The 18,798-nt window shown below is 40.1% G+C and overlaps 1 protein-coding gene across 6 annotated transcripts in view; it reads right to left on the bottom strand.

The window, feature by feature from the left end:
• ARNT2 (aryl hydrocarbon receptor nuclear translocator 2) overlaps positions 1–18,798 on the bottom strand; it is a 203,047-nt gene that overhangs the window by 69,989 nt on the left and 114,260 nt on the right. The gene's annotated exons all lie outside the window — the stretch shown is intronic.

The following is an 18,798-nucleotide window of genomic DNA, read 5'->3' as shown; positions in this document are numbered from 1 at the left end:
CTCTCACTGCCATCAGTGTCCTTCCACTTCCTGCTCCACACTATTCCCTGTAAGGATCAGTCTCCACCTGCCCCTGTTCTCCTTTCCCAAATTAACCAGTTCCCAAACGAGTTCCTTCCCCTCAGCCAAGGGCACCATCCTCGCCCTTGGCTGTCTACCTCTTGTGGGCTCTGTGCTCTGGTCTGCCCCCATGGCCCTCCCTGGCTGTCAATCCCCTCCCCAACAGTGGCTGCTCCTTTCTGCAATAGCCCCTGGCCATGGACCCAGTCCCTCCTGCCTGGTGCTGCCTCCACACAATGCTTCTGTTCCTGGTGCTCAAAAGTCTCTTCTTGTTGCAAACTCACCTCCACTGTCCACTCCCACCACTCGCTCCCCTTCTTCCTGCTTCTGCCTGACCATTGTCTACCCGATCTCCACTTTCATCTTGTCAAAGCACAGACTTGACCATATTTGAGCCCCTTTTCAAAAAACCTCAAAGGTCTCCCACAGGTCAACAATTTCAAAGCCATTCATTCCATTTGTGAAAATGATTCTAGTGAATACTCCCTTGAAAGCACGTATCAGGATCTGTTTTGGTGATCAGCTCATCTAAATAAGAATAGTGACAGTAGGACAATTATGAAAGGCAAATATTTTTGATAGAAGATAAAATAACTTTCTGCTACAGAAGGTGGCTGAGTGCTTCTTCCTCTCTCTCCCAACAGCATGCTGGCCACTCACAGGGCCTTTTAGAAAGTGACCTGTGGCCCAAGCACATGGAGCAAAGCATGCATCTGTCCTTTGGAGAGGACTATTCAGAGCACATCAGCTGAGCTCCTCTTGATACAGGAAGACACAAATCTTTATATTTGAGATGGTGGTGATAAGATTCTTTGAAGGTCAGGGACATAGGCTACCACTGTGAGAGCCTCACAATGGTACAATGAATAGCAAAACTGCCTCCAGGAAGGATCCTTTAAAGGGAAAATGGTCATCATGGCTGACACCAACAATGATGGAAGCAATGGTAGAAGACTGGGGGCAGTGCAGCTTGGGGCTCATCAAAGGCTCAAGCTCTGGGGTGACCAAAGAGGTGTCCTAACTCAGACATCCTGACTCCACCATGTACTGACTGCAAAAGACTTGGCCTCTCAAGGCTTCAGGAAATGGGAATAATAGTACTTATTATGTGTGAAATAGGAATAACCATGATCCTATTCTATAGTGTTGCTGTGGTCATTAGATAAGAAAATATACATTAAGCATTTAGCCTGGCACATGGGGCTGAACACATCCAGTTCTTGTTTTCACTGTGAAGCTGATAAGGCCATCCTAGCACAAGTCAGAAGAGGTGGAGCCGCCCACTGCCGAGCTGGCTTCTTCTGTGGCTGAGCTCTGTCCTGCTGCGGGCGTCCTTTGCGGGGTGTGGGCTGTGGTCAAGGGAAGGGAAGTGCTGGGGAGCTGAGAGACGTTAGGGTCAGCTGAGATTCAAAACCTCACGGAGCTTCAGGTTCTCCATCTATAAGAGTGGCAGGCTGGACTGATCAGGCCCCAGGTTCTCTTTGGCTCTGACATTCAATGAGTCCAAACTCCAGGTAAGCGTCTTGACACTCCACTATGGACTAGGAGTTTAGCAGTGAATGAGACCCAGCTCCTACTCAAGGATTTCACCAGCTAGTGGGGAAAACAGAGAACCAAATGATGAGGATGCCATGTGGTTGGTGTTATAACGGAGAAAAGAACACTCTGCTTTGAGGAGGGGCACATGGCCAAGGCTGGATGCCAGGACCAGAAGGAGCCATGTCGGGAGGGAGAGCTTCCTGGCAGGAATTCCAACATTTGTCAAAGTGATTTTTAATATGAACAGGATAATTCCAGCTATTTTAACAGATTTTGATGATTCCCTAATTGGTTTCACAAGCTCATTGTGCCCCACATTAAATTACCTTCTCCTTGGATATACTCTTCCCTCATGCCAGCTCTAAGTAAATCCTGAGTAATATAAACAACACACAAATGAAATTTAACTGGAAACTGCTGTTTGGGATGAAACTCGGCATTAGCCAGAAACGCTTCTTCATTTCTTCCCAAGGATTGCATTAACCCTGTGCAAACACTCAGGGAACATTGGACAGTTTTTCAACAACACTGGGTGGAGGCTGTCCTGGGACTTACATTGTCACATGTGAATTGAAACATATTTTTGCGTTCCACAAAACTCTGGAGGAAAAAGCCACCTTCTGCTACGAGCAGAGTTAAGGGTACTTGTTCACGGCATGCATCCAAAGTATTCTCAGACGAATATTAGTAAGTTTTGGGCAAAAAAAGCTTCCTTGGCCAAACACATTTGGGAAACATAGTTTAAACAAAGATAAAGAGATTTCATCACTGTAGAAGTCTAAGAGAATTTAATAGGCAACTGTGGAGTATAATTATCTAGGAGGAGAATACAGACTGCCAAGTTTCCCAAACGGATTGACCATGGGATTCTTGTATTCATGGTGTATCTATGGGGACTAATTTTGGAAGATATTTTGGGGAATACTTATCTGTAGGTACTTTGCATTTCAGGGTTTCTGCTGGTGACCCTAAAGAAATGGATCCCCCACTTTGCAAGGCAAAGCTTTGAAGTATACCAGGTGCTTTTGGCTCAACAGATTGAACTGATACCACTTGAGTATCTACCCGTCCCTCCCCAGTTTACAACAGAAATGACTCAAGTCTGAGATAGGGAGAAATATATCAGCACTGGCAACCAGAGAAGGATGGCAATGGCGGGAAAACTTTGAAATGTATGGTTCAGGCAAGAATCGGTGGAGGGAAGAGTCAACAAAGCCTGAATTCCCGGCATATGAGGAAGAGGCTCCAGCAAGACCAACCTACAAGCTTACAGCCACCATGGCTGAGATCAGCACAGAACACGGCATGTTGTGAGGGAGAGCAGATCTCTATCCCTCCCTCCCAGTAAGTCCCAGCAAGCAGTATGGCGGCAGAATGTCTGCGCTCGCTACTGGGGATGTTTGTGACTTTAGTTATCTTCCCACCGTCAGCCTTGATCCTCATGTACAGACAAGTGAACCTTGGTCAGCCGACAGGAAAACTGCAGCAAAGCTAAACATTCCTCTTCTGCCCATGTCAGGGCCTGAAATATCTTTCTGGAACCCATGTGATCATTGATGGAACCATTGTCAACTCTCAAAAGTGGACAACCACATAGTAACCTCTCGAAGTTGAGCCACATGGAAAAAAAATCACAAGCCTATGAAAAAGAAGATACCGAGTTAAGGAATTAGAGCCAATGTTTCCACTAGAAAAGGAGATTTTAATAAAAAGAAAAGAGGAAAAAGCCTAAATTCAACTACTCAGTGTGACATAAGAGGACATAATATTTATGCGCAAGGCACAACCTTAATTCAGCAAAGATGGAGTTCAGATGAAATGTGTACTTGTCAAATTTTTAAGAAAATTAAACAGTAACCATGAATAGAAGATTTGGATTGGGAAATTCTCCAAGATTTTGGAGCAAAGGATAAGGAAATTAATATGATGAGCAAAAATCTAAGTGGCAGGGAAAGCAGATTTGAGAAATCAATACAGAACATCCTAAAGTGAAGAGAGCAACTGAGAAGCAGCAGCAACTCTGAAAAACTGTAGATAAATTCTCCTATTGTGAAGACTTGAGTCTGCAAACCAAAACAGCGCAATAATGAAAATGAAGGAAAACTGACCTATACTACATTCACTTGAGTGAAAATTCTGAATTCTAAGGAAAAGGAAAAAAACAACCTAGAAATGTCATAATGAAAAAAAAAAAGAAAGAAAAACAGGCTACCTAGAAAAAAAATAATAAAAGCTGGTCTCAGACTTCTCTACAAAGCTAATGCTGATCTGTAGGTACTTTGCATTTCAGGGTTTCTGCTGGTGACCCTAAAGAAATGGATCCCCCGCTACGCAATGCAAAGCTTTGAAGTATACCAGGTGCTGTCAGCTCAACAGAGTGAAGTGATACCACTTGAGTAACTACCCGTCCCTCCAAAACTTACAACAGAAGTGACTCAAGTCTGAAATAGGGAGAAATGTAAATCAGCAATGGCAACCAGGCCAGGCTAGCAATGGCAAGAACAGGTGGAGGGACCAAGAAGAAACCCTATGACCAAGAATTCGAGAGCAACAGGAAGAACTTCTCAACCTTGCAAGAAGTCATGAAATGAAGCACCTGCTCGCCTGTCTTGTAAGAAATTATTTTAAAAATCATCCTGGCACAAATAAAATGGAATAAAACAGTGGAGGGGGCATGGTGTAGATAAAACCAGGGGTAAGCAACGAAACCAGTGAAACCAACTTGGTGTCAGACTAACTGTAGGTAATGTGGCCATGGAATTTGTTGCAAATGGCAAATCTGTTTCTTGAAAGAGATTTGTGTCTTTGCCTGTTTTGTCTTGCTATAAAGGAATAACAGAGGCTGGGTAATTTATAAAGAAAATAGGTTTGATTTGGCTCACAGTTCTGCAGGATGTATAAAAAGCACCTGCTCCTGGTGAAGGTCTCAGGGTGCTTCTACTCTGGTGGAAGGTGAAGGGGAGCCAGCATGTGCAGAGATCACATAGTGAGAGAGTGGGGAGACAACAGGTTTTTTAACAACCAGCTCTCCTGGGATCTAACAAGAGTGAGAACTCACAGATCCCCCCACCACCAGGGAGGGTATTAATATATTCATGAGAGGTCCACTCCCATGACCCAAACACCTCCCACTAGACACCACTTCCAACATTGAAGGTCCAATTTCAACATGAGGTTGTGGGGCGGGGGGTGCGCAAACAAACCACACCATAGTAGATAGATAGTTAGATGGATAGATAGATGTCAGTAGATGACAGATAGGTAGATAGATGATGGATAGATAGATAGATGATAGATAGATAGATAGATAGATAGATAGATAGATAATGGTCAAATATCTAAAATCTAAATTCTGGATGCAAAGCCTCAGATGACTTTCAGCTCCATTGGCAGAGTGAAGGAGGCAGCAAGGGTAATGCTTAAGCATTCAGACTCTGGAGTCAGCCTCCCTGAGTTTGGATCCCAGCGTCCCCACCCGCCAGCTGTGGTCCTTGCCACCCCCGCCTGTGGCCTACTTCATCCCAGTCATCACACATCTCCCAGCTCTCATAAACTCTCCACACCCCTCCCCATGTGCACGGCTGCTGCCCTAGTTCGGCCTCACAGCTTCTCCATGGGTTATTGCATAAGTACTCCTCTTTATGGTCCCTTTGCTTTCAGGCCTATTCCTGTCCCTCCTCTCCCTTCAATCCAACTTCCAGAAGAATAATTTAAAACCTTCAGTGTAGGGAAGGGTACAAACTCCCAGGAATGTAGGGAAGGGTACAAACTCCCAGGCTTAGCACATAAGGCCCCCTCCCCAAGATCTGATGCTATCTCCCTGTCCAGCCATCTCCCCTAGCAGCCATAGTGAATTACAAGTGGTTCTTAACACAGTGTCTCTCTCCCACTCTGAGAAAGCAGAAAATTATGGTAAGGGCATCAAAAAGCCTAGTTTTGCAACCCAACCTTACCAGTTACCAGCTGTGCAAACTGGGCTGATTTCTTCACTATTCCAATCCTCATGGAGATGGTAATAGTGACTGTACCTCATTAGGATTGTTGTGAAAATTAAAATAGTACAATGTGTGGAAATGATTTTTCACTGAGCCAGGCACATAGTGATCATTTGGAAATGAAAACTGGAATCATCATTACATCTCCCTTGTCCTTGTCCACACTATTTCCCATGCCTGTAATGCACTTTTTCAACCAGCCAATTCCCACATCTCCTTTGTGCTTACGTTTCAGCTCAAATGTTACTCTCTCTTTGCCTGCTAAGCTTTCAGTAGGGTTTGGCCACAGTGTGTAGCAAGGAGAAGCCAGTCTTGGTACTCAAAATTAATGGCATTTCTCTCCTACATGCATGTTTCCCCTTCACGTGTCTCGGTTATGACCCTTGACCTGTGTGGCTTTGCAATGACCCGCTGGCCTACCTGTCTCCTCCACTGGAGGTGAGCTCCTTAGGAACAGAAACTGTGTCAGACTCACCTTAGGATCCCCACGACCTAGCAAAGTGGCTGGCCTGTGGCAAGAGCTCAGAAAGTATTTATGGAACAAAATGGAAGAGTGGCTTTGCCCTGCCTGAGAACAAAGAGGCCAGAAGACTTTGCCAATCATCATTCTCCATCTCATCAGCTAAGGTCATCATGGCTTTGATGCCTGGTGAGGTCCTGAGCAGTAGGCAGAGACCTGACGTATGCATGCCACATGGGCAGGGTGGGATGGCTGGGGGCTGGAGACAGCAGGGGTCCAGCCAATGCCTTGTGAGTTGGTGGCCTCAATACAGACAAGCAGCTTTTGGAAATTTTCAAGTGAAGGGAAAACAAACACAATGATCAACAAGCAAACTGCAAGAAGTGCAAGGTTCTTGTAGATGAGCTCATGGCAAAACTGAGCTGTCTGGTGAAGTGACAGCACTGGCCTGACCATAGCAGATTCTAGCCAAAACCCCAAAATAACCTCAGGCCTCTGGCATGCTGTGGCCAAGGCTTACTGAAAGTCTAGCAGCAAAGTGAGGACAGGCATCATTTCACCACTAAGAAGGCACACAAGGGAGCCAACACCCGAACCTCCTCCTGACCCTGATGGTCCTGGTGGGAGGTCACCTGCTCTGGGTCAAACTCCCAGGGTCAGACCTTGGCTCTGCTGTGCGACACACTGCCAGTTAACCTGGCATTTTCCATGGATTGTTAGGTGATGAACCAGGCATGATGATTACTAGAAAGGAAGATTTGTTGTAGAAAAGACTTTTGGCTCAAAGCTGAATGTCAGTCCATGAAATTCAAGGTGCTGGGTGATAACAATGGGGTAGAAGCAATTCACATCTTCAGGTTTTCAAAGTGTCCTTTGGACTCTGAACACACCCCACGAAACAGAAAACGCAGCCCATCATGAGTGATTTCTGACAGAATGAACAACTGAAGCATTAGACAAGGGAGCTGATTGTCTTTAGAACTCTTCCTTTTCTTTTAGTCATATCCCAAATATTTTAAATGAAACCTATTCAGTATAAAGCCTGGTGAGGCTAAATGAGAAGGCCACTGTGTAACAGAAAGGGCTTCTGGAATGTATGAGAATACACTGTGGGATTTACATTTAACAGGGAGTCGGCAGGGAGGAGAAAGAACAATGAGTGTACAACTAACCCTCCCAGGTATAAGCAGACATGTTGCAAGTGGTTTGTCAAATAACCCTTGTTCACTCCACAAAGTCTACCTCTGCTGCCCACCTTTAAAGATTTTTCAAGGTTGCCTTTAGATACTTTTAGCAACTTTGCTGCTCAAGAATCTTCATACTTCCTAACCAAGTTATCGTTGGTAATTAGGGAACTTGAACTCATGAGCAAGCAAGGGCAGCGTTCCCCATGAACACTTACAAGGCATCATCCAATCATTGAGGGAGTTGCTGCTTCAATGCTCTAATTCTATGACCTTATAATAGGGTAAGAGTGCCACGACCTCATTTCAGCTAACTCATCTAAGCTAGATGATTGTCTCTACCATTTTAAAAGATTTCTGGGAAAGCAGATTCTATAAACTTGTTTGGAAATCCTGGTAGGAAATTCTTTCACATACCCATCCCTCAAAGTGAGTGATTTCTTTATCTAGGCAAAAAATTCCCTTTTAGCCCCCTCCCTCCCTTCTTCCATCCTCCCCTTCCTTCCTTCCTTTTGTCCACCATCCGACCAGTCTTCATGAAATACATACTATCTGTCAGGTCTGAGCTATGCACTAGAATGAGATGATGAACAAAGCATGCCTCTTGCTCTTGAGGGATCTAAACAATAAGCACAAAATAGTGTTATATGTGCTAAGAATGTAGTTACAATCAAGAAACAGAGTATTAACAGCCACAGAACAAGGTGACATAGCTAGGTATCCTGTAGGTATGCTATTATCATCACGTATGGAGATGGTGTTGTTCTCCAGAACCTCTATCTTGACAGAAACATGACCAACTAAATATAAAAACAAACAAAAATATACAACTTCTAAATCCAGTGCAGACCACTCAATCCAATTGTCTGGAATGCCTCTTTAGAAAATTTAGATTGATTTCTCAAAAATGACATTTTCTTTTATTATTAAAGTCATGTAAAAATTTGGAAAATACAGAAATGAATAGAAAAGAAAAAGTAGCCAACAATCTACTATACAGAGATAACAGTGATTAATATTCCCTGTATAATTTTTCAATGCATAGATACACTTGATTCATTTATAATTTAAAAATAAAATTGGGATCATAAAGTGCATGTTTTATAGCCTGTTATTCTTTTAATACTTCTTAGCACTTTGTTCTTTTTTTTTGAGACAAAGTCTGGCTCTGTCACCCAGGCTGGAGTGCAGTGGCGCAATCTCTGCTCACTGCAAGCTCTGCCTCCCAGGTTCACGCCATTCTCCTGCCTCAGCCTCCCAAGTAGCTGGGAATACAGCCGCCCGCCACCACGCCCAGCTAATTTTTGTATTTTTAGTAGAGACAGGGTTTCACCATATTAGCCAGGATGGTCTCGATCTGCTGACCTCATGATTTGCCCGCCTTGGCCTCCCAAAGTGCTGGGATTACAGGTGTGAGCCACTGCGCCCGGCCAGCACTTTGTTCTTAAACACCCTCTAAAAGCATGCCTGTTTAATTATTGTCCAGTATTTTATCATGTAAATGTCCCATGCTATTTTCAACCAATTCTTTATCATTGAAATGTAGATTAATTTGAGGTTTTCACAATTATTATTAATGCTTGAACACACATGCACACATCTCAGATTAATTCCTTGAAATAAGATCCTAAAAGCATAATTTCTGTATCTCAAGAGGTGCACATTTTAAAATATTTAATACACACTGCCAGGTTATTCTACAAAAGGTTTGTACTAACCTATTTTTTCACCAGCAGTACATAAAGTGTCCATTTTTTTTAACTTTACCAACATTGTGTATTTTGTCTTTTCTATTTTTTGCCTTTTGATAGGTAAGAGATGGTAACAAATTGTTTTACTTTGCAGTTCTGATTAATAGTGAGGCTAACTTTTTCCATATGTTTAGTGTCTCTATATACACATTTTTTAGCACCCTGTTCATTGCCTTTGCTCATTTCTCTCTATTAAGTTAAACTCTGCCTTCTGGTAACTTTCCCTTTTTCATCCAAATTGTGCCTTCTGGAACTATCCTAAGTGAGATTAATTCCTCCTTCATATGACACCCCCTCAAATACTTGAAGACAGAAATCATGTCTCACTTACTCCAAGATAAACACCCCTGGCTCCTTCAATCATTTCTCATGCGGCAAAGTTTCAAGGGCCATCGTTGAAGACCTAATGCATAATAGTCCCACTGCTCGTTACCCTGTACACTCACACTCACAGTCACAGACCTGCATGCACTTCAGAAAAGTTTATCCTTAATCCTCTTTGCAGACTCTCTGGATGCAGTCACCTGTCTGCACCTTGGGTCTCAGCCTCCTTTCTCACCCCCATCCATAAGGACACTAAAAGTGAGTCTTTCCATGATCAAGGCATTTACCATGTGATATCAGGGGGCTGGCGCTCAAATAAGGTGGTAAGAAGATCACTTTGAGACTAGAAGAAGGAAGAGAAATTTGCCTGGTATAATTAGAATGATTAACTAACTCAAGTGAAGAAAGCATCAAGAAGAATGAGATGGTCACCTTGGAATGGGGCAGAATTTGTCAGTACCAATCCTGCAGTATTATGGGCTTCCTCCAGGAACCCTGTCCTAACCCCAGGCAGGTTAGGGACCCTTCCTCTACCCCCGCAAGGCTGACTTCCCCATAGTCACCTGTGCATGCACTGATCTCCCCACCAATCTGTGCAATCCCTGAAGGATGGGTCTGTGTTTGTACCCCTGAAAGCCTGGCTCAACAGCTGCCACCCCTGGGGCCAGCACACATGCTCGGTGAACTGGGCCACTCTCGGAAATCTCCCTTCCAGTGGTCCATATCCCTTTACTCTTAATTTCCTCTCAGCAAACAAACTTCTAATACAAATGTGGTTTCTCAAGTACTCAATACCGATGGGTTCATGAGACATTGGACATGAGCATCCATGCCAGGGACAAGGAGCCCCATGACATTACTGAATTGCACCTGGTTAAAACATTCACTTACGAGAACTCGTTCACACTCCCTGGCTCTGAGAAATTCTAGAACATTGTCAAGACTTTCTGGATCTACAAAGCTGAGGTCCAAGCTCTGAACACTGGGAAGGCATTGCTTCTTAGGATTGCCACCCTTGAGTCCAGCTGGAGGCCTTTGGCAAACAATATCCTGACATTTCTGTGCATTATGGTCTAAGTAGAAAAAAACTTTTTAATGTGTGTGTATATATATACACATGTATATGTATATATATACACATTAAAAAATTTACATATATATACACATATATATGTAAATGTCAAACATATATATATATATACACACACGTATGTACAGTCACACAGTCATTATGCAGTTGTTTTGGTTAACAACAGACTGCATATATGACAGTGGTCCCATAAGATTACAATACCATATTTTTATTACACCTTTTCTATGTTTAGATATACGAATACTCACCATTGTGTTACAACTGCTAAAATATTCAGTACAATAACATGCTGTACAGATTTGTAGCCTAGGAGCAACAGGCTATCCCACATAGCCTAGGTGTGTAGTAGGCTATACCATCTACGTCTGTTTAAGTGCACGCTATGATGTTCACACAATGATTAAATTGCCTAATGACACATTTCTCAGGATGTATTCTCATTATTAAGTGATGCAAGACTGTATATGTATACATATGTATGTATATGCTGATTAAGGCCACAAACTTAAGAATTAAGCTAGCTAGGTCCACGTTCTGGCTCCATTATGTATGCACTAGCTGTATGAGTTTAGGCAGGTTATAGCTCTGTGCCTCAGTTTGCTTGTTTATCACATAAAAATGATAGCATCCTTTCCATGCGGCTGTTGTGATGATTAAATGAGTTAATGTAGCTAAAACACTTATAATTACATCTGACCCACAGTAAGCATTCAGTAAGTATTTTTTATTATTATTATTTACATTTAAGAACTGCATTAAGGTGCTTACTATATTTGTGAATATAGAAAACTCATTCTTTTTATGTTTTAAACAGTATCTAAAAATTATTTTGCTTTCAAATCATCCATATTGTTCATGGAAGGCCTCACATACAAGGTCAGAGGTACAGTCTACTAGAAGACAGCAAGGCTTCACTGTCTATTGACAGAGCATGGTAATAAGCAAAGGAATGTACGTGACAGGTCTATGAGTTGGTCGGAGATAGGACTTGGATCATTCTCCTAATACTAGAGATTCAATTTGTCACTACCAGAATCCATTATTAACATAACCCATTACCCAACGGAGGCAATGATATATATTAAGTTTAAGCTAGTTTTTCTTAGAATTCATGATTTTTTCATTTGCTTGCCAATTACCAACATTCTATGAAACGTTTTATTTACTCCAAGCATGAAGATGGCATTGGCATTTCTTCAAATGTGTTATTTTGCCATATGCTTTGTGTTTTTGTGTATTAAAGTATTTACTTATATGGACTGCAATGACGTGTAGAATGTAATAAAAATTTACATTTTGCAGCTTGATTTGTAACAATTATTATTGCTATAGCTGCTTTCTCCTTATGTACCTTTTATAAATTGATGCAAATTTATTCAATATCATGATTTATTTGTGTAGTCATGAAATACACTATTGGTATTTGCTTTTATATTACAAAAATATATAGTTGATACATTTTTACCAGTAAATTTGCTGGATTTTTGTGGCCAGGATATTTTGTGTACCACAATTTTTTATAGTCTGATGTTTAATTTTTTATGCTTTAACTCTTCTCCTGTTTAGAAAAAAAAAAAGTGTAACTCGCTGCCAGCACTCATTTAATTTTACATAAACATGCTCTTGGAGTCTGAAGCAAATATGACTGATTTTCAATGTGAAAATAAAATATAAAATCTGTTCTTTGAGTTATTTCTAAACAGAAGTAACATCAGAATCATCTGAATCATCAGAATTGTCTATCTCAGTAAAATCAGATTCATCAAATGAATCTTTGGCCAACAACTGTTCAAGAACAATGTTAACATCATATCTAGGAATGCTACATTTTCTAGGATTTGTATTTTCAGCAATTGAGAATTACTACATTTTGTAAATGGAAATATCACTACTAAACACAGACTGCTATAAATAGAATGTCTTTTGTTTCCAAAGTCAATATACTAGAGCAATGTGACAATAATAAAAGCAAGATACTTTGTGGCAAAGTTATCTTGGGGTAAACTCTGCAGCCACAAGTGCTACCGGCGAGTATTCTCAGGGCAAATGGGAAAAGGGTTAAACATAGACAAAAATAGAAAATGTAACAAACACCCATGTATCCAAACACAGATTTTTTTCCCTAGCTTTATTGAAATATGATCAGTATATGAAAAACTGTACCTAATTAACATATCCAATTTGGTAAGTTTGGACATATGTATACACTCACGTTATCATCTCCATAATCAAGGTAGTAAATATATCCATGGCCTCCAAAAGTTTCCTTTTGTATGTTTGTTGGTATTTTTTAATTTTTATTTATTTTTTTGTGGTAAGAACACAACATGAGATCTACACTCTTAAATGTCTAGGTGCACAGTATCTTATTGTTAACCATAAGCACTATATTGTACAGCAAATCTCTGTAATTTACTCGTCTTGCTTAACTACCTTCTTCAATACACAGATTTAAAACATGTTAATATTCTGCCACATTTACTTCATGTTATCTTTATATTAGAGAAATAAAAAATATCCAGTGTAATTGGAGGGCTTACTGATACCATTCTGCTTCCTTTCTCCCCAGAGGTAAACAGAGGTTTACGACTTTAATAACCGTGTGTACAGTGATGACTCTTGAGTCTACATCTTCAGCGTGAACTATCTAATGTACTGTATATTTGATTACTCATCTTGTTTATTGCCCATTTTTATCTTCAGAACACAGAATTGTGTCTAGTTTGCGCATATGAAAGGAAAATAAATCTCAGGAACCCTAACTCACTAATCCAAAGGGAAAAGTCAAACTGGGAACTGGGTCATGCAAACCTGCCTCCCATTTGGTTCCTAAATACGACAGGTACAAAGATTTGAAAAAAAAAAAAAAAAAGCGGCTAGGCACGGTGGCTCACACCTGTAATCCCAGCACTTTGGGAGGCCGAAGCCGGCAGATCATGAGGTCAGGAGATCGAGACCATCCTGGCTAACACGGTGAAACCCCATCTCTAGTAAAAAAAAAAAAAAAAAAAAAAATACAAAAAATTAGCCGGGCATGGTGGTAGGTGCCTGTAGTCCCAGTTACTTGGAGGCTGAGGCAGGAGAATGGCGTGAACCCGAGAGGCAAAGCTTGCAGTGACCAGAGATTGCGCCACTGCACTCCAGCCTGGATGACAGAGCAAGACTCCATCTCAAAAAAAAAAAATAAAAAGGCTACATACCTCCCCACAATTTGTTCATAAGGAAATTCCTTGTGGGCCCCAAATCTTTACCCTAAAACAGTTCTGGTGAATTTCACACTGGCAATGAAAATTGATAGCTTATCTTCACAGGTGTGAGACAAACGACAGAGGTCAAAGACATCCTTCTGCTCACCTGAGACAAATGCGTATCTGATTGCTTCCTCTGCTCTACTGTTTATGTTATCTGGCTTATCATTGAACCAGATGAAGGCAAAAGTGACTATTTACCGCCCCCCTCCCAAATTGTATATTCAGTGAAAGGCTGATCAAAGACTCAAAAGGATGCAACTGTTTGTCTCTTATCTACCTGCACCTTTTAAAAAATGTATTCTTCTTCCCTCAGTAACCACCCTTTTCCCTTTAAATACTGAAGCCCTCAAAATCATCTTTGGAGAAAGGCATATACCTATCTCCCAGGCACATTTCCTCAACTTTGGCAAATAAGTCTCCTAAAATGATTGAGACTTGCCTTGGTCATTTTCACTGATTTACATGCACTACAATATCTACAGTGCCTGGGACAATGCCTTGCACATACATTGTAGGTGGTCAACAAATACATGTTGAATGAATTAATGAAACAATATTTTTAACTTTACTATATGAATGTATTATTAATGTGTTTTAAAATGTACACAAATGGGCTCCCACACTTTCATGGGTTTTACCTCCAGGAACCCACCAGGTTCTCACAGTAAAAAACCAAGAAAAATCACCCCCCCCATCTCTGGTAGGGGGAGATAAAAAGTAACCATTTTGAAATATGTCCAGAGCATTCTCCATAACAAAGAGCTACTCTCCAAGAGAAAAGACTTTACCAGAACCTTATCTCACCTATGGAAAAGAGGAGTCACTCAATTCCAGCCCAACTCTATCCTTCCCATATGGCCTAAAGGGAGGGAGAGATAAGAAACACTTGTGAAGGTCACAGCCCCAGGACACAGGCCCATGAGGTTTAATCATAAGATTACAGAACAATTTCTCTCCCACCACTCCTCATCCCACATCAACAGGGCTCAAATAGCTGCAAGGCATACTCTATTTAAGACTATTTAAGAAAAAGCTCTTTGAGCCAGGAGCCATGGTTCCCGCCTGTAATCCTAGCATTTTGGGAGGCCAAGGCAGGAGGATCACCAGGTCAGGAGATCGAGACCACCATGGCCAACATGGTGAAACCCCATCTCTACTAAAAATACAAAAATGAGCTGGCAGTGGTGGCACACACCTGTAGTCCCAGCTACTTGGGAGGCTGAGACAGGAGAATTGCTTGAACCTGGGAAGCAGAGGTTGCAGTGAGCTGAGATTGCACCACTGCACTCCAGCCTGGTGACAGAGTGAGACTCCATCTCAAAAAAAAAAAAAAAAAAAAAAAAGAATAGAAAAAGAAAAAGCTCTTTGGAAAACCAAAGGTAGTAGGAGAGAAAAACAAGAACATGAGAGGAATTTATAGCCTCTGGAACCTATAGCTACAATATTTAAAACATTAAACACAGCCCCAACTCCTAGGAACATTAATATAAAACCCCACACCAAACGTCTAGTTACCTCAGTTCCTATTATCTGATACATCATGTCTGGATTTCAACAAAGAATTACAAGGCATACTAACAAGCTAGAAAAAAAAAATAGTTTGAAGAGACAAAGTGAGCACTGGAACCAGACTCAGGTGTGAAACACATTTTGAAACCACCAGATATTTAAAATAATTGTGATTAATAACTTATAAACTCCCATGGAAAACATAGACAATATGCAAGCACAGATGGATAATGTAAAGCAGAGAGATGGAAACTCTAAGAAAGAATAAAGAAGAATGCTCAAATTAAAAAACACTGTGACAGAAATGAAGAAGGCCTTTGGTAGACTCATCAGTAAACTGAAAACAGTCAAGGAGAGTTTTGATAGACTCATCAGTAGGCTGAACACAGCCAAGGAAAGTATCAGTGAACTTGAAGATATATCAATTTGAAACTCCCCAAACTGAAATGCAAAGAGAAAAAAAGAATGAAAAAAAAAAAAAAAAGAACAGAACACTCAAAAATTGTGGTACAATTTCAAAAGATATAATATTTGTGTAATTGGAATACAAAAGGAGAAGAAAGAGAAAATGGAGCAGAAGAAATATTTTTTTAAATGATGTCTGAAAAATGTCCAAAGTTAATGAGAGACATCAAACCACAGATCCAGGAGCCTCAGAGAATACCAAGCAGTATTACAAACAAACAAACCAACCCCTCTATATTTAGGCATATTATATTCAAACTGAAGGAGACCAAACATAAAGAGACACTCTTAAAATAAGCTAGAAAAAATAATCCCACACTACCTATAGAAGAACAAGGATGAGAATTATGTGGACTTCTCTTCAGAAACCATGTTAACAAGAAGAGAATGAAGTGAAATATTTAAAGCACTGAAAGAAAGTAGCTGCCAACCTATATTTCTATATCTCATAATTTCAATCCTTCAAATGCGAAGGAGAAATAAACATTTTCTACAAAAAATCAAAAACAGAATTCATCACCAGTAATGCTGCCCTGTAAGAAATATTAAAATAAGTTCCTTGGAAGAAGAGCATCAGAGAAAGAATAAATAAAGATATAATAAAACATTTTATTTTTATTTTAAATTGCTCTAATAGATATCTGTTTGTTCAAAGTAATAACAGTAACAATGTATTGGGTGATGATAGCATTCAAATAAGTAACATGAATGAGAGCAATAGTATAAGAAATGAAAAGACAGAAGAAGGAAGATTTTATTATAAGGTGCCTGCACTATACATGAAGTGGCATAATATTTTTTGAACATGGAGATATATATATATATATATTTGTAATTGTATATAATAATTGTAAATGTATGTTGCAAACTTATAGCAAAGAGAATAAAAATATTTTTAAAGAAACTAAAAAAAGGCAAAAAAATAAGAGGCAAAGAAACAAAGAATGAGTGCAATGAATAGAAAACATGGTAGCTATCAATCAAACTATATCAACAATCATGTTAAATGTAACTGGTCTAAATGTATCAATTAAAATATTATGAGAGTGGATTAAAAAACTAGATCCAACTATATGTCGTTTACAAGAAACCAACTTTAAATATAAAAACACACTTCAGTTGTAAGTAAAAGGATAGAGAAAGATATACCATGTTCACAGTAATTAAAAGAAAGTTGGAGAAACTCTATTAATTTCATACAAAGCAGAATTCAGAGCAAGGAAAATTATCAGGGATAAAAAGGAACACTTTTCTTTGAAAATATAACAATCCCTAACATATGTGCACCAAACAACAGAGCATCAAAATATGTGAGGCAAAACAAGACCTACAAGGAGAAATAGGAAAACCCACTCTTATAATTGGAGATTTCAACATTCCTCCTTCAGTAATTGCTACATTGAGCAGGTAAAAAAGGCAATACAAACATAGTTGCCCTCAACAGCACTATCAATCATCTTGATCAAATTGACGTTTAAAGAATACTTCATCTGGCTGGGTGCGGTGGCTCACACCTGTCATCCCAGCACTTTGGGAGGCTGAGGCAGGTGAATCACCTGAGGTCAGGAGTTCAAGACCAGTCTGGCCAACATGGTGAAGCCCCATCTCTACTAAAAATACAAAAAATTAGCCAGGCATGGTGGTGGGAGCCTGTAATCCCAGCTACTCAGGAGGCTGAGGCAGGAGAATCGCTTGAACCTGGGAGGTGGAGGTTGCAGTGATCCCTGATCACACCTTTGCACTCCAGCCTGGGTAACGAGCGAAACTCTGTCTCAAAAAAAAAAAAAAAAAAAAAAAAAAAAAAGAATATTTCATCCAACAACAGCAGTATACACATTGTTCTCAAGCTGACATGAAATAGTCACTGAGATATACATACTACATTCTGGGCCATAAAGTGAACAAAAAATTGTTTAACATTGTATTTTTTTTTTGGTTTAAGAACAAATTTAGTGATATATAATTCACATCAGTGGTTTTTAATATAGTTACATAGCAGTGCAACTACTACCACTATGTAATTTTAGAACACCTCTGTCACCCCTAAAAGAAACACTGTATCCATTAGCAGTCATTCTTCATTCTTCCCTGCAGTACCAAGAAACCACAAATCTACTTTCTGTCTTCATGAATTTGCCTATTCTGGACATTTTACATAAATGAAATCATATAATATGTGGCCTTTTGTGTCTGACTCTGTTCACTTAGCATGACATTTTTAAGATTTGTCCATAATATAGCATGTATCAATACTTCATTGCTTTTTATTCCCGAATAATATTCCATTACAAGAATATACCACATTTTATTTATCTATTCATCACTTGGTGTACATTTGAGTTGTTTCCATTTTTTGGCCATTATGACTGATGTTGCTATGAACATTTTCAATTCTCTTGGTTGTATATTTAGGAGTGAAAATTGCTGAATTACATGGTAACTCTGTTTTTAATATTTTCCCAAGTGGCTATACTATTTTATATTCCCACCAGCAATGTATGAGGATTCCAGTTGCTCCACATCCTCACCAACATTTGTTGTTACCTGTCTTTTAACCATCTTAGTGAGAGCACAATGTATCTCAGTGTGGCTTTTATTTGCATTTCTGTAATGATTTAGATACACTCATCATTTCAAATTGCCACTCTGACTTTACAGAATGCTCTGGGTGACAGAACCTAGAAACAAGTTGCTAAGACTCCAATCACCTTTGTAAAATTAGCTTTTTTTTTTTTTTTTTTGAGATGGAGTCTTGCTGTGTTGCCCAGGCTGGAATACAGTGGCGAAATCTTGGCTCACTGCAACCTCCGCCTCCTGGGTTCAAGTGATTCTCCTGCCTCAGCCTCCAAAGTAGCTGGGACTACAGGCGCCCACCACCATGCCCAGCTAATTTTTTGTATTTTTAGTAGACACAGGGTTTCACCATGTTAGCCAAGGTGGTCTCAATCTCCGGATCTCGTGATCCACCCCCCTCGGCCCCCCAAAGTGCTGGGATTACAGGCGTGAGCCACTGCGTCTGGTTGTACAATTAGCTCTTTACAGAAACCTTTGTTTCAAGTAGCAGGATGTTTTCCAATTACAAAGATCACTGTGTTCTAACTACAAAGAAAAATAAGAATATTTTCCTACCTATTCCTATAAGAATACTTTTCTAACAGGACACCATG

The sequence above is a fragment of the Pongo pygmaeus genome, chromosome 16 (assembly GCF_028885625.2).
Source record: "Pongo pygmaeus isolate AG05252 chromosome 16, NHGRI_mPonPyg2-v2.0_pri, whole genome shotgun sequence".
Classification (NCBI taxonomy): Eukaryota; Metazoa; Chordata; class Mammalia; order Primates; family Hominidae; genus Pongo; species Pongo pygmaeus.
This window is presented reverse-complemented; position numbering and strand designations above follow the sequence as displayed.